Source organism: Triticum aestivum, chromosome 6B (assembly GCF_018294505.1).
Source record: "Triticum aestivum cultivar Chinese Spring chromosome 6B, IWGSC CS RefSeq v2.1, whole genome shotgun sequence".
Classification (NCBI taxonomy): domain Eukaryota; kingdom Viridiplantae; phylum Streptophyta; class Magnoliopsida; order Poales; family Poaceae; genus Triticum; species Triticum aestivum.
The window spans coordinates 463,077,871-463,091,720 of record NC_057810.1 but is presented as its reverse complement, the minus strand read 5'-3'; the positions used below and the strand labels follow the sequence as shown (position 1 = coordinate 463,091,720).

The window sequence follows — 13,850 nt, the reverse complement described above, 5'->3', positions numbered from 1 at the left end:
CCCCTCCGGTAACTCTTCATTCCGGTATTTTTTATATTTTCTAGAAAAAAGCTCTGTTGATTTTCAGCGCATTCCGAGAACTTTTATTTCTGCACAAAAACAACATCACGGTAGTTGTGCTGAAAACAGCGTCAGTCCGGGTTAGTTTTAATCAAATCATACCAAAATAATATAAAACTATTGTAAACATGGCATGAATACTTCATACATTATAGATACGTTGGAGACGTATCAGCATCCCCAATCTTAATTCCTTCTCGTCCTCGAGTAGGTAAATGATAAAAGAAATAGTTTATGAAGTGTGAATGCTAGCAAGTGCTTAAGTTTGATCAATGATAGTTTCAATCACCTTTTCTAGCATCATTATATATCATAACAGTAGCTCAACTCATAAAACTTCTAATGATCAAGTAACAAGCTATTCACATGTTAAAGTAAAGATCATAAACTTTCTTGAAAACTAACAAACCATGCTCTTAGTCATCAAACAATTGCAATTCATCTCATTTTCGGGAAGGGTCTATGTAAGAGCTTTGGTTCAGCAAACTCCACATAGTCAACTATCATTTAATCTTTAACAATTGCTAACACTCATGTGATATTTATGGTTTCAAAGTTTCAAGCGGACACAGAGAAAGATAGGGGCTTATAGTTTTGCCTCCCAAACTTTTACCTCAAGGGTAATGTCAACAATAATAATTTTATGAAAACCTACATCCAAGTGGATATATATATATATATATATGTATATATGTATATATGTATATATATATATATATAGGACAGGACTATTCTCTTACTAGTAACAGAATATTATTTTGTTACCCCTCGGCCCTATATAAGAAGCGATCGGCAAATTTGCAAATTGAGCCCAACAGTCCGAACCGGTACCACTCAAGAAAAACAAAATAGGCACCCAGTGCCAACCCTTCCATTACCTCCCGCACCCACGGCCCTCCACTGTGACCACCATCGCCGCCTCCTTCCACCGCGCCGGCGGCATCCCTCCACTGTGCGCCACCCCTCTTCTTCCCCGCGCCGGCCACCTCCCTGCCCCGCGCGCCGCCCCATCCTTCCCTCACGCTGACCGCCTCCCTCCACCGCGCGCCACCCTCCTCCTTCCTCCGCGCCGGCCACCTCACTCCCCCGTGTGCCGGAGGCCGCCTCCCTCCCCCGCGCCGACGGTCACCGCCTCCTTTCCCCGCCCCGCCGGACGCCGCTTCCTTCCCAGATCCTGCCATCGTCCCGCAACATAACCGGCACCGCGGCTATCGCCCCGCACCATATTCATGCGCTGCTACCACTCTACCACCATGTACAGGCAGTTCAACGCTCCAACCACAGGCCGTTCAATCTCTCCACCGTGGACACGCCCCTCCACGTCCTTCTGGTTGCCTCTCATCCCGGTGTGGCCTGGGCGTAGGGTTCTCCGCCGCTGCGACCAGCAGTCCAACCCGGCCGTCCTAGGCCGTTCACCGTCACAGCTCCCAGGCCGACTGTGTCAAGCCACCTTCCGGCTGTTTGGGCTCCCGTATGCGTCCCCTGCCTCAGTTGGTGCACACGTCCCTGCCCATCGTCCCTCCTCTTTGTTCTTCATTACATAAGGTTTTTCTGAGTGCACGCCATGTGTTTGCTAAAATGTCTCTTTGCACTCGCCTACTAGTTTTGATGTGTTCATGTTTGTTTGTAGCTAATGTAAAATCAGGTTTCGCCTGAGGCAGGGACAAAGAAGTGAGCAAAAAAGATGAATGACAGTTTGTTCACAAGTTCAGCCCTTTATGTTGAATTACTAACTTAGGTACTTGTGATTTCTTATTGTGTGTGATTTTTGGTTAATATCTTGTATGATCCATTTGGCAGAAAAGATTCATATGATTTGTGATGCTTATATACAACACTTCTGTAAATAAAATAATTTTTGCATGTCAATGGTTGAGGTGCAAAAAAAAGTACATGTACATATACAAATTACTACTGGAAAGGTTCAAAAACCAGAACTCAACAAGTTCAACGTTGATGGTACTGTGCACATGCAAATTAGATCAATAGTATTGTTGAACAATTCCTACTCCTCAACTCCGGCGGCATCCCTCCATCCCGCACTGCCGCCTCCCCACCTCGCACAACCTCACCACCGTCCTACCCTCCCTGCTATGTCCCTGGCCACCCTCGCGCCATCGTAGCGCTCAGGCCGTTCACCGCCGGCACCACAGTACGTTCGCTGCCGACACCCGAGGTCGTTCAACGACGCAACGATGAAGTCTGGCCTTCCCCCTTCCCCTTTTCATGTAGCATATTCTGCAAAAATATTGGACGCTCTCAACTGAATAGAAAGTGTGTCCCACAACTGTAGGTATAACCACTGTAGAAGTTTGAAAATCTCAACAAATAAAGCTTAAACCAATGTTCAAGAACTGCTTCCTTCATAAATTAGTTTTCTTTTGGTTAACTCGTTGTTATGGACAGTGCAGATGCACATTCTTGTGTAGTACATGTGCGTATTGTATATATTGGTTTAAGTTCTGAATAAGATATAACAAAAAAGTTCATAAAAAACCAGAACACCCGGTAGTTCTAGAATCTGGGAGTTCAGGAAAAAATGATCCAAAATGAGCTTCGGGAGGGTTTGAAAAAAACATCATGAGCAAGGATTTATTTTACGCTCACTAGTTTGGTTATAACTACAAAAGTTGATCTCTGTCTTGATCTCTGTACTTATTCATTCTGTCACTCGAATACTTCTCCAGCTGTTATGATGTGGCTTGGCATTCAATCACTCTTGGCGTTCTTCCATAAACAATGAAGGGAATGCTAAAAGAAGGGTATGTTTTCCAAGCTGACATCTGCAAGCCCTCATTAGGACAGGCAAAATGCAGAAATAAGTTCTGACCCTGAAAACTGGTAAGTTTGAAGAAACAAATTCAGTGTTATACATGCTCAGTACTAGAACTCTTGGACGATTACATTTTTCTGAAGCTCTAGTTGACCTTATGATTGCATCAGAGTTGGACTTCCTTGTATTCAAGTGCTCGCAACTAAGCTTCACTTCTGGTTTGTTTGAATTATGTGGTAAAACTGAATAATGAGATGGATGTATTAACTGGTAAACCAATGCGTTCATGTGCCTAGGTTAGCAATCCATTCACCATTTTTTGCAGGTCCAGACGTCTCAAGCAGCTAAGGCCTACATCTCCCTGCCAATGTCTGATCGCCTATGCCGACATGGTCGTGGTAAGTTTGTTGGCCTGCTTCCTATGATCTGATGAGGTCAAGCCCACTGTCATATTAGTCGAATAACCTCATATTGCTGCCGTCAAGGTTTCCCCTCGCTCTCTCCCCTGAATCTCTTGAAGAACATCCATTCCCCTCGCTGAATTCTTGATAGCATGTTCTAAATAAGCTTGTATTCACTCCCTAAGTACTCCTAAAAAGCACTTTTATTCTAATTATACGGATTTTATACTTATGGGATGTTCAAATAAACCAGTACACATGTGTGGTGTCGTTTATATAATTTTGTATATAAGATATATATGTGTAAGTTATCTAAGAAAATAAAGAAGAAAATCAACTTGCAAATATAGGGAAACATGTGTACCTTGAGAAAAGTTCATAGAATAAATGCTAGGAGGTTCATTTTGTGTTCGTTTAAATGTCTTCAGTGCAAGTGTGGAGGGCCGGTAAGTTCTACTACCAGTCTAAGCCAAGTTCAGGAGCATTGCCACTGATGGCAAGGACAATGAACCAACGACATCGTATCATAGGTAGACCGCCGTGCTTTTTATGATTTCTTGTATGCCTGTACATGAAAAAGTCACAACAACTTCGTTTCTTGTCTACATGATCTTGTGCTTGCTTATCACAAGTTCACGTTGCATGCTCAATGTAGTAGCTAGCTGAAGAAAAGGTACTGAAAATGCCTTAAAAACAAATGTGTTCTACTACGTATATTACAAAAGTTCATTGACAAAAAAATATCAGTTCAACATGGTGCTTCTGTTAGATCACTGATGCTATTTACTTCAGAGTTTGCCTACTGTTTCAACTTTTGTTTTGACCTTTTTGTTTCTAAACTCTGCATTTTTTCTGTTTACAGATTCTCGGCATGATACTTGAATTGGGGACTGGATTTCAAGTATTAATTCTAGGCAAGTTTGAAAAGTAAACTGCAACAAGTTCTTGTTTATTTAGCAATGTATAAGTTGACTGTGCAAAAACTCAATGGTTCAAATATGAAAGAAGAATGTAAAAGGTCCAACATGTGCATGTTGCCAGTGCCCCTAGTAGGCCTCCGCCCCCGGCTGCCAGTGTGGCTCACGGGCTTCCTGTACTCCTTCAACATGTGCACGGTTGCTGCTCTCCTCTGCTTTCTCTCTCTTGCATGATGTTGCTGCTCCTCTGAAACCTCTCTAGCTCTATTAGTTCATGATGCTGCCTTATCTCTGAATTGTGTGGTGACGCTGAGGTTTTGTTGCCACCCATAGGATCCCCTGCCTCCATGTCCACATTCATATGTGCTGCAAGTAATTGTTTCAGTTCGAGCGGGTGCACAAAACACAATGTTCTAGTGTGTGCAATCCACATGTGCTGCAAGTTCAAGTGTTTCAGTTCGAACATTTGCTACCCTAGTCATTTGTTTGTTGCTAAAATGTCATAGTCGTAGTTATCATTCTTGCATGAATTTTTTATGTACCATTGTGTCTATTTCTAAATGTCATAGTCACTTTTATTCACCGTCAGGTGTTTGCTTAAATGCCTAAACAAAGATCTATTTTAGTTCAGTTCAAATTCTAGTTTTAGTTCAGTGCAAATCATATTTTAAGTTCAATACAATTTCTTATTTTAACGTGGGCAATCCTTCAAATGTCTTGCCTTATATTGCTGCTCATCCATCATATTGTCGCGAAAATATTAGTTGCCCATGGCGACAGTAAACATTTTATTCATGAAAACTCATGTCTTTATCTGTTGGTATCGAAAAATGTGTTCTGGATCATATCTTTGTGTGCTCTTTCTTGATGTCAGTACAGAGAACCAAAAATATTACATCAAAGTGACAATGTTTAATCTCTTCTATGTTAGTGTAGGGTACATGTATACAACATGTAATCTGAAGTAATGGTAGCAGTCTTACTATGTAAGGGAGCAGCCGAACTCCAGTAATTCGTGAGAATATGACTGTGGATACATGAGTGCAGGAATAATACATTGTTAATTATTGCAGGTAGGTCAGACCTTAGAAGCCACATGCAGCCGCACTTGCCGGCACCCGCGACGCACCACCACACCGCCCCCCACGGCGCGCCGTCCAACAGTCCGCCGGGCGCGGCGGCCTCCCGAGCTCCACCTTGCACGGCTACTCGTGCTCTGCCTTCCAGGTGACCATGTGTCTGCCTCCGTGTGCTGCGTCGGTGGTGTTACGGAACTGAAGATCTACCCAATCTGAATAGTAGGGAGGCTGCGTCATGTACACTATGGTGCATCAAATTCCACATCAATCTGAATAGTAGGGAGCGTTTTATGTCATTCATGTATGAAAATGTGCGGTCAGTGTGGTGTATATGTCATTCTCGTACAAGTATTATATGTGGAAAATTTTCTGTCTATGACGATATGATTGCTACTTCATCAAAAAAGGTATACATGACAGTTTGATGTGCGTGCAGGAATGAACAAACTGGTTTGAATTAAAAACATTGATCAGTACGAATTAAAAACAATGGTCAATTCGAAATAACAGAAATAGAGAGTTTGAATTAAAGCCATGATTAGTTTGAATTAAAAAATGAATGATTAGTTTAAATTAGAGAGAATAATTAGTCTGGATTAAATTTTGTTTTGAATTAAAGAGAATAATCAGTTCAAATTAAAAACAATGGCCAGTTCGAATTAAAAAACATTTTGAATTAAAAACAATGATCTGTTCAAATTAAAAACAAGAAAAATCGGTTCCAGAAAATAGAAACACAAAAGTTTGAATTAAAAAAATGATCGGTCCGGTGTTTTGAAAAGATTTTAATGCAAAAGTCCAGTAAGTTCAAAATAAAAAAAGATTCAATCTGAAACCTTTGAAAAAGATTTTTGCTCAATTCCGAAAACGTTTGAGAATTCCTAAAAAACAAAAACAAAAATGATGCATTCTTACTGCATTCAAAACTAGAATTTAATCATAATGAATTTAAAGAAAGTTCAACATAAAAATTCGGTCAATTCAACGATATAAGCCATGCAAATTCGGAGACGATAACACAGACACTTTGAATGGTAAAACAAATTTAAAGGTAAAACCAAAAACATTCAGAGACTACCGTGTCGTATCAAGGGGTGGGCGTCTATCAGTTCAGTGTCAGACTATAGAAAAGTCCAAATTCTTTAGGTGGAATAGTTCGAAGGTTCAGAAAAAGTGGTGTTAAAAAATGTACCTTGACGAAAAACATTATTGTTTAAAAAAAATGTTGGCCCCAACCCCCCCCCCTCTCTCACACACACCTACCCCATGGCCACAACCACACAAAAAGTTGAAATTTAGGGAAACAAATTATACACATTTTTACTATTTAGAACAATATGTGCCAAATTATATTTGAAGAAAACAGAAAAAGGATAAATAACATGCACGGAACGAGTTGAGCTTCACTAATTAAAAAAGGCGCATGCTGCCAGAAAAACTATAATAAAAAAAGCAACATGGTCAGCCTTCTTGTTTCAAAAAAAACATGGTCAGCCTTCTTAGCCCAGCCTTCCTCTGTCCAAATTTGCAGTCTGACCAAATTTGCAGAAAATTGTATCTATTCTCACTTAGCGGTGATGTTCACTTCTAATGAAAGCTAAAGTTTGACTAGTTCCGTTTCTTCAAAAATCACAAGCGACCACGTACGCAATGATTGATTCAGTTTGTTACAGCCGTGAAATAGCTTAGATCACTGCACATGGACTGATGGACATTCTATATGCTCTACATATGCAAGTTCAAACATCGATCCTCAGCGACCCGAACAGGCTAGTGAGCCACGGCTTCCTCTGAATGTCACCGCCGTGAATCAAAAATTATGCGCCATGTCCCACATCAAAACACCATATCCCAATGGGAATTGCAGGGTAGTGTGGATCGTATTTGCATGGCCGCTCATCACATGTCGCAGAACACGGACGCAGGCTCCCATCGCGCATATGCGGCCACCATTGATTCGCGCCTGGATCAAACCTATACACTGGCACCAAAAAACAACGCCGAAAGCTTCCGCACACACTCAATTAAAGATGTGCCCCACGAATTTGAGAACGATGCTCCATATAACAAGATAGATAGCCCGGCCATGACAACAGCGACGAGCTCCGACGAACTCCAGTTGACGAGCACAATCTTAAAATTGACCGCTATCCCTGTCGAATTAGGGGGCCTGTGATTCCCGAGGACGGCCCTCAAGGCCCTTGTGCTATCCTGGACCAAGACCAACTCCACGGGCGTCCTCGGGAGCACGACGGCGGACCTGAGGATGACCTCAACAAGCCAGACCTCCGTCGTCGCCCGCCCGACTACTAGATTGCCGCACCTGCGGAATCTGGTGCAGATCACCGCTGCATCCTCCGCACCTACGGAGCACGTCGGAGAACCACGGCGAGTGCACCCCGGCTCCTGCCACAAACCCTTCTGTGAGGAAAATTCATATAAGATCGAAAAGAGCATAATAGACGGTTCAAGTACAAACAAACGATCAGTACAATGAGAGTAATAGAATAATATTCTGTTATGCATAACAGAATAGCCCGGATGTATATATATATATATATATATATATATATATATATATATATATATATATATATATATATATATATATATCCGGATCGCTCCAACACAAAGTGCTTGCCAAAGGAAAAAGTGTAAAAAGGAAAGGTGATGATCACCATGACTCTTGTATAAGGGTAGAAGATAAAACTAAAAGATGGGACCTTCGCAGAGGGAAGCAGAGGTTGTCATGCGCTTTTATGGTTGGATGCATAAAATCTTAATGCAAAAGAACATCATTTTATATTGCCGCTTGTGATAAAGACCTTTATTATGTCGTCCGTCGCTTTTATTTCTTCCCTATCACAAGTTCGTATAAAGATTATTTTCTTCGCACTAATAGATCATACATATTTAAGGAGCAATTTTTATTGCATGCACTGATGACAACTTACTTGAAGGATCTTACTCAATCCATAGGTAGGTATGGTGGACTCTCATGGCAAAACTGGTTTAAGGGATGTTTGGAAGCACAAGTAGTATTTCTACTTGGTGTAAAGAATTTGGCTAACATGAGAGGGAAAGGCAAGCTCAACATGTTGGATGATCCAAGACAATATAACGTCTATTCGGATATAGGAAAACATAACCCATTATGTTGTCTTCCTTGTCCAACATCAACCTTTTAGCATGTCATATTTTAATGAGTGCTCACAATTACGAAAGATGTCCAAGACAGTATATTTATATGTGAAATCTCTCTGCCTTTAATATTCTTTCATGAATTGTTCATGTGACCAATTCTGCATTTGCTAACTTCCAATAAGTTTACTACCTATACTTATTATGTGTGAAGTCATTACTCCCCATGTTATAAGCATATGAAACATATATATAAATTCAGATTTATGATATTCAATTCATTCAACCGTTTACTCATAAGATATATGTGAAGCACATGAATAAATGACAAACTACTCCAAAAAGGTATAAGTGAAGAACACTGAGTAGTCAAATAATTAACTAGCCATGGGAGGATTCTTTTCTATTCAGGATTTCAGATCCATTGATTTTATTCAAACAACAAGTAAAATTTAAAATATGCTCCTAGCAAAACACATATCATGTGACAAATAAAAATATAGCTCCGAGTAAGGTATACCAATAGTTTTGAAGACGAAAGAGGGGATGTCTTCCGGGGCATCCCCAAGCTTAGGTGCTTGAGTCTTCTTTGAATATTACCTTCCGGTGCCTTGGGCATCCCCAAGCTTAGGGTCTTTCCACTCCTTATTCTCATCATATCGATATCTCACTCAAAACTTGAAAACTTCAATCACACAAAACTTAACGAAACCTTGTGAGGTGGGTTAGTATGATAAAGAGTAAATCATTCACTTTGGTACTGTCAAAGACAACATTCATAATTGTTCTCACACAATGCCTACTGTACCATATCATTTTTCTTCAATTTATATTGAGCAATATAAGCCATAGGAACTAGAAAACAAGCAAACTATGCATTGAAAACAGAATCTGCCAGAAACTGAACAGTCTGTAATGATCGGAACAACAACCATACTTCTGCTACTCCAAAAATTATGAAATAAATTGGTGGACCTAAGGAATTTTTCTGTTAATTCTGCAAAAGTAATCAACTCAGAAGCACCCTTCTGTAAAAAAAAATGACAGCTAATCTCGTGAGCGCAAAGTTTCTGTTTTTTACAGCAAGATCACATTAACTTTCACCCAAGTCTTCCCAAAGGTCTTACGTGGCACTTTATTGAAATAAAAGCTGTAAAACATGATTACTACAGTAGCTTAATCATGTGAACACACAAAAACAGTAAGGGTAAATATGGGTTATCTCCCAACAAGCGCTTTTCTTTAATGCCTTTTAGCTAGGCATGATGATTTCAATGATGCTCACATAAAAGATAAGATTTGAAACATAAAGAGAGCATCATGAAGAATATGACTAGCATAAATTTTTTACTACTATCCACATGAGCAAAATTCTTCTTGTTCGGAATAGTGGGAGCAAACTCAACAAAATAACTATCATGTGAGGCATACTCCAATTGAAAATTAAAAGCATGATGATAAGTTTTATGGTTAGCATTATTCTTTATAGCATACATGTCATCACATCATAGATAGCAACTTTGTTCTCATAATCAATTGGAACCTCTTCTGAAATAGTGGAATCATTACAAACTAAAGTCAAGACCTTTCCAAATCCACTTTCATAAATATCACACTAAGATTCAACACCCTCCAAAATAGTGGGATCACTAATTGCTAAAGCTGACACTCTTCCAAACCCACTTTAGATGATAGTATTATTCATACTGCAAAAGATATAAGTGAAGTTCATGGAGCATTCTACAATTAATATAGACTAACCAATATCCAAGCTCAAAATATATAAGTGAAGCACACAAAGCATTCTATAAAACCATACTCAAAAGATTTAAGTGAAGCACATAGAGCATTCTATAAGATCATACTCAAAAGATATAAGTGAAGCACATGAAGAATTCTATAAATCAATGAAGGGATATCCCATACTAGCATGGTTCTTAAAGAAAAAGGAAAACATAAATCATGTGAACAAAACAAAAAACCGAGGTATACCGATAATTGTTGAAGAAGAAAGATGGGATGCCAACCGGGGCATCCCCAAGCTTAGATGCTTGAGTATCCTTGAAATATTTACTTGGGGTGCCTTGGGCATCCCCAAGCTTGAACTCTTGCCTCTCTTTATTCTTCTCACATCAGTAACTCCTCGTTCTTTGAACACTTCATCCACACAAAACTTAACAAAAACTTTGTGAGATCCGTTAGTACAATAAAGCAAATCACTACCTCTAGGTATTGTTGTAAACTCATTCCAATTTCATATTAGCACTATATCTACTTTATTCCAACTTCACCGTGGTTCATACCCCCTGATACTACCCATAGATTCATCAAAATAAGAGAGCAACACATAGAAAACAAAATCTGTCAAAAACAGGACAGTTTGTAGTAATCTGGAAATTTAGTAAACTTCTGTAACTTCAAAAAATTCTAAAAATATATGTAAATTAAAAAAATACAGAATAAATGTGCAAAAAGTTTCAGACCCAATTTACTTTCCAGTAAAAAATGTAAATTCAGGAACTACAACCAAAGTTTCTGTTTTTGCACTGCACATAGTAAACAAGCAATCTAATCATCCTAAAACCAAAGCTTGGCACATTATTTTTATAATACAATGGATACATACAAGGGGATAATTGTTTATAGAGAAACTTCCTTGAAAATTTCTACATTGTTTCCATGAGCATGAACACAAGTGTCCAAGGTCGACCCTCACTTGTCCAATGCATAACTTTCCAATCACTTCTCTTTTTGAAAAACTTTTTTGGCATATGAGGCAAGTGAATCTTTCTGTATTTTCATTTTTTTAATTTTTTTGTATGTTTCACCCACAACTAAGCAAAACTAAAAGGGAAAACAAAAACCACGCTATTGCTCCCCGGCAATGGCTCCAGAAAAGAGCTTGATAATCCCCAAGTGCAGGGAGTCATGGTAGCAATTCCCAAAGGTGTAAGTGATAAGTATGGAGTGTCGAACTGACAAGGAGCTAAAGGTAAGATCAATATTCTCTCAAGTCCTATCTTCCACTGATACGACTCTACGTACACTGAACGTTTGCTTCCAACTAGAAACGAGAAATAAACCTATGTTGTGGGTCTAGAGAGGATAACTTTGAATGATATCGGAGAGCTAAAATATAAAAGTAGGTGTTGTTATCATAAAGTTAGAATGTATTACTAAATATTATAACTAGCGAGTGTGGAATAATGATGGGTCGGTGTGCGGAATTATCCTAGGCAATTGTTAACAAGACCGGTAATCACCATTGCAATTTCATATGAGGGAGAGGCATAAGCTAATATACTTTCTCTTCTTGGATCATATGCACTTATGATTGGAACTCTAGCAAGCATCCACAACTACTAAAGATCATTAAGGTAAAACCCAACCATAGCGTTAACATATCAAGTCCCCTTTATCCCGCAACAACCCCCTTACTCGGGTTTATGCTTCTGTCAGTCAAGCAACCCACTATAAGAAAATCATGAACGTATTGCAACACCCTACAACGGGAATCCCTCGCGCTTGCACGACACGGAGGGCACAATAGGACAGCACCAAAATAAAACATACAACTCATACCAATCTAGATCGTCAATCAACCCAAAGACAAAGGAAATCTACTCAAAACATCATAGGATGGCAACACATAATTGGATCATAATATGTGCATAAAGCACCATGTTCAAGTAGGGATTACAGCGGGGTGCGGGAGAGTGGACAGCGTAAAAGAGATGAGGATGGTGATGGTGATGAAGACGATCACCGCGGCGATGATTCCCCTCCCAATGGCACTCTGGTGCCACTGAGAGAGAGGAGGAGAGGTTCTCCCCCTTGTGCTTCCTCCTCCATGGCCTCCCCCTGGATGGGGAGAGGTTCCCCCTCTGGTCTTGGCCTTCATGGTGATGATGGCCCCTCCAGGATCCTCCTCCCTGGCCTCCGGTGATGATGGCCCCCTCCGGCAGGGTGCCAGAGAGGGCCTAGATTGATTGCTCGTGGCTACTGAGGCTTGCGGTGGCGGAACTTCTGACTAGGTTATTTTCTGGAGGTTTGGGCATTTATAGGAGAGGTTGGCATTGAGAACAAGTCAGGGGGGCCCACGGAAAGTCCACGAGGCACAGGGGCGCGCCATACACCCTTGTGGCGATCACGAGCCTCCCCTCCGGTAACTCTGCATTCCAGTATTTTTTATATTTTCCTGAAAAAATCTCCGTTGATTTTCAGCGCATTCCGAGAACTTTTATTTCTGCACAAAAACAACACCATGGTAGTTCTGCTGAAAACAGCGTCAGTCCGGGTTAGATTTAATCAAATCATACCAAAATCATATAAAGCTATTGTAAACATGGCATGAATACTTCATAAATTATAGATACGTTGGAGACGTATCAGGAACCCACCAGGGTCATGGCAGTACGCAAGCAAGTGCCTCATTATTACAAGCCAAAAAAATGGTTCCTCCTAATGGTTGGACATCTGGGACCCACGCCATTGTCAACGTAGTCAATAAACGAAAGAATTACATAACGAGTGGCTGACACCAGGGACCCGGAAGGTCACGTAGTTGTTATTTACTTTTTTTGAGGAACAAGTATTTTTTATTTACTAGTTTTGAAGACAGATCAGGGTAACAACGGGGTTGTGCGGGGGCTGTGGCCCGTTTAGCCAGGTTTTTATTTATGTTTACAACGTCATGAGCCCAGTTGTGTTTTTTCTTTCTGAAAATGGCTAGCCCAGTTCTACCTTTTGTAAAGAAATACCCAATGGAGACATACTTGCTTTCTCAGCCCTGCTGGGCTGCAAATCTTAAGGCGAGAGCGATGTATTCACTTGCCCGGAAAATGAGGTAGCAAAAAATGAGATGTAAATTTTAAAAACACACCAAACTGACCATTAGTTTCAAATATCTTTTTTAAGATTCCGAGATTTCGAATTTAATTGTTTTTTGCGGGGAAAATTATGTTGGATTTTAAATTGATACAAATTTATTTTTTAAAATTAGTTTGAACGTGATTCAAAATTTCGGGACTAAAAATAGTTTGGACCGCACCGAAATATGAAAATTTTGTTGATTTTTTAACCGTGGCCAGAATATGGACGGTAATGGTTGTTGGGTTCTATGGTAGGGTGCGTCGACTGCAAATAAAAAATTTCCTATGCGAGAACAACCAAGAACATGCTACGGGAGATGGATCACAGATCGTTACCACTAGACGCGCAGTGCCGTGCAGCGGAAGAAGCGTTGGGGCAGTGCGTCCACGTGGATCGTCTCCTCCTCATCTGATCTTCCTCGTATAGTCGGTCGTCGGATCCCACGTATAGGTTCGCTGGAGCGGTTCAAGTGCATCGCCTCTAACGGTATCTGCACGTGCAGGAGGAACACCGTGCGACGGACTGCTAGGTCCGACCACACAGTCGGTGGCGAGTGGAGGTGGCAATTCGCAACACATGCAACCCCTACTGATAGCACCGAAGCTAT

The 13,850-nt window shown here is 40.5% G+C and overlaps 1 long non-coding RNA gene across 2 annotated transcripts; it reads left to right on the top strand.

Moving 5' to 3' along the window:
• The first annotated feature begins 883 nt into the window (after nt 1-883).
• LOC123137480 (uncharacterized) lies at nt 884-5,647 on the top strand. 2 transcript variants are annotated; one of them, XR_006468315.1, is made up of 3 exons: nt 884-1,605; nt 1,691-3,764; nt 4,097-5,647. It is a non-coding gene; the product is annotated as an uncharacterized lncRNA (long non-coding RNA). The 2 variants fall into 2 exon arrangements; XR_006468314.1 differs by having other exon boundaries at nt 884-3,231; nt 3,663-3,764.
• Nucleotides 5,648-13,850: the final 8,203 nt, after the last annotated feature.